This window comes from Branchiostoma lanceolatum, chromosome 15 (assembly GCF_035083965.1).
Source record: "Branchiostoma lanceolatum isolate klBraLanc5 chromosome 15, klBraLanc5.hap2, whole genome shotgun sequence".
Taxonomy (NCBI): Eukaryota; Metazoa; Chordata; class Leptocardii; order Amphioxiformes; family Branchiostomatidae; genus Branchiostoma; species Branchiostoma lanceolatum.
Genome location: NC_089736.1, coordinates 14173326 through 14176420, shown reverse-complemented (window position 1 = coordinate 14176420; position 3095 = coordinate 14173326). Strand labels below are relative to the sequence as shown.

At 41.9% G+C, this 3095-nt stretch overlaps 1 long non-coding RNA gene across 1 annotated transcript; it reads right to left on the bottom strand.

Moving 5' to 3' along the window:
• Window positions 1-860: 860 nt before the first annotated feature.
• LOC136420522 (uncharacterized) lies at window positions 861-3095 on the bottom strand. The gene is made up of 3 exons (XR_010753241.1): window positions 2981-3095; window positions 1771-1833; window positions 861-1097 (listed from the first exon to the last, which is right to left on the bottom strand). It is a non-coding gene; the product is annotated as an uncharacterized lncRNA (long non-coding RNA).

Sequence of the window (3095 nt, the reverse complement as noted above, 5' to 3'; positions counted from 1 at the left end):
TTGGCTATCGTTCTCCCTCAGGGATAGAATTGCGAGAGTCCTTAATAGTTGGGTAATGCAAATTACGGCTTCATTTACATAATTGAGGAGGAGATGCTACAGTAGCCTTGTTTTCTAACACCCCCACCCCATAAGGGCGGCAACAAAGCGATTTCACATAGCGCTCAACGAAAAAAAAACCTAATCATTTACGCTTTATGTGCTTTGTTGCCTTTTAGTTATGCGTTTCGTTTTTGCATGATGATCCAATTAAGGATTCAAGGGTTACACAAGTGCTATTGTGTCGCGGCGAGGTCAAGTGGAATGGGGCATAAGATAAGACTTTCATTGTTTGAACTATTCGTGGTAATTGGATAGAGAAGATGACCAACTGATAGGATTTATGCAACTGAGAACATTATTTACATAGATATTGACAAACATCTTTTATGAGTCACTTTAAATGGCTAACATCATTTGGTGAAGGTATGAGGTTTTGGAACTCTTGTTTGAGAATAAAAATGCCTACACAAATATGCCCATGGGGCTTATAGATTCACAATTCTTGCATGAACTACTCCATGGTGATATACCTTCTGGGTCTATTTCATAGGCATTTTATTCTCACATGCCAAGAAGACGCTTTCCGAAACAAAACCAATTGCCACTGCAAGGGAGTCTTGAAGGGGACGCCCTCTCGCCCTAGCCTAGTCTGTTAATTCATGTCGAGACATGTTTGATATATGTTGATCATTGCCCGGGTATCATCAAATAATCACTCAATACAGTATTACTGCGCAATGCTAATGTGTAATTAAGGAATGTTTGTTTGCTAATACTACCCCCTCCTTAAGCTCTAAAGGTTCAGGCCTTACCGGAACATTCTGGCACGTCACAATACCCCCATTGCTGGTCGGGATCCGTGGTGAAGCACCAAACTCCTCCGGGGTCGCCCCCCGGATTCCGGCAGTAGTTCTGCTCCAATCCGGATGACGGATAATCAGCGGGTGTGTAGTTGTGATCATGCGGTGTCTGACTGTCCCATGGTTGACACGTCTGGCCTGTTTCAGTCCTAGAGACTGTTCCTCGGTAAGATTCTCCATTCCCTGTCAGGCAGTCTAAGCGCAAATAAAAAGAATCTGACGCTATTCTTTGGGTCTCACTAATTGTACTATGATGACATTGACAAGTGTCTGTTAACCTTTGTGTTGAAAGGTTTTAGATTATATCAGGGACGCAATCAGGTAAAAGGATATTCCTTAAAGATATAGATCTAGGAATGAAATAGTTCTAGGGAAGAAGCATTTTTGCACGGAGCTTCGTCCTGAGATGTAGAATATTGAAGAAGATTTGTCTTTATGACAGTTGCTAAACGTTTACCTTTTGAGAAATATCAAAGGGGTGGCAAAAGCGAGTATCGTTAGCAGTAGAGCATTTGCCATGCGTTTGCCATTTTGAGAGAGGGGTTGTCAGGTGAAAACAGGTCAGTCCCAACTGCATGTCGGAAGCCTTTCTGTACTCTGTTAAGAGAGGTTGTGGAGCTTTTTGGCCTTATCCGGCTCTTTGAAATTCGCATTATAAATCTGGATAGGCAAGCAGAATAAATTTCAGTAGCAGTTTACGTCAATATGGCATCGAGAAGCTCCGCGAGGAGCTATAATGCAATGTCCAGAACAATTGCGCATACATTAACAGAATACACAGCATATAGGCAAATATCTGTATCTATATAATTTAGGTCACGGTATGAATATGCTGTAATGGACAAACAGGGATTTTCTACTTGCTTACCTGTCCCAGGAGTGAAGTCAACAGGTAAAGCTGAAGTTGTGACGTCAGGAGAAGGAGTAGCGTCTAGCGTCATTTTCGGAGAGAGGCATGCGAAAATAAATGACGAGAATCAGCAATTAGTGATACACTTATAGATGCTAAGCTGTGAATGTTCTGCCTGATAGAAGTTCTTCTGTATTTAATGTTACCAATTGTTGATTATAATACCTTTTTACTAGTAGTAAGCAACAGGTAATATTTTAAAGAGCGTATTTATGTGACGTCATCACCCCTGCCATCCGTGGGCGACCATCTTGAAGTCCATCACAGCAGTAAAGTTTTTCGGTGTCCGAAGGTCTCTTAATGTCCGAGAAAGTTAAGGCCTTGCCCGCTGGCTGTCTTTGCAAAGAGTCTCCCACTTTTCGTCATTTTCGCTACAGACATTAGATTTTATTGCCATTGGATGGAAATAACCCGTGTTTTATCAGTGAGAAACCGTGCACCCCGGAACCTTCTTACATTGCCGCTGAACAGCGCCACAGGAGCACACTGATTTTGTCTCCAGTTGTTCCTGAATACGACTGTTCACGCTAAAATCTAGTTCACAGCGTACAAAATTCCACTGGCCTATAGCCAAGTAGTAAGTACACCGTGTCGGAAAAAAAAGGAAGCATGTTGTGACCGAGCTAGTTCGATAACCACTGTATGAGCGTAACCAAAGACACGGTGCCGTGGATGTGCGGCTGGGTTTAATATAGGTTTTTGTTTAATGCAAGGCCAACGTCTTGTTTCATATGAATCTATTTGAGAACACATATCATAGTCTGTTGTTTTCTGTGCTGAGCTGGTTGTCCGACTCCTTTACTAGACTTTAATGCATTTTCTTGTTTTTAATTGCTATGCCCAAGATTTAGCGAGGGGTTAGCCTGAGTGTTATCCTGCGTACTAACCGCTGGCTCAATCATTATAGAAATGCTGGTTTTGGCATCGAATAGAATATATTCCTATAATCTTTACAAATTGTTCAAACACTATATTTCCCTCTAAGGGTAAGCCATGGTTTGCGAAAACAAAGATTGGCATGAGAATCAAATGCAGAAAAACTGCTTTAACTGCGATCTAAAAATCGTTCACATCGTACTATTTAATTGACTATATAACGTTTCAAATAACTACTGCATTTCTAGACGCGATGTTCATTTTACAAAACCAGTAGGCTATAGATGCTCACCCCCGCATCCCGACTCATCATCAGATTGTGGACAGTCATTCACTCCATCACACCACCAATCTTCAGGAATGCACGAACCGTCTGAACACTGACGCTGACTCTCCAGGCAGCTCTC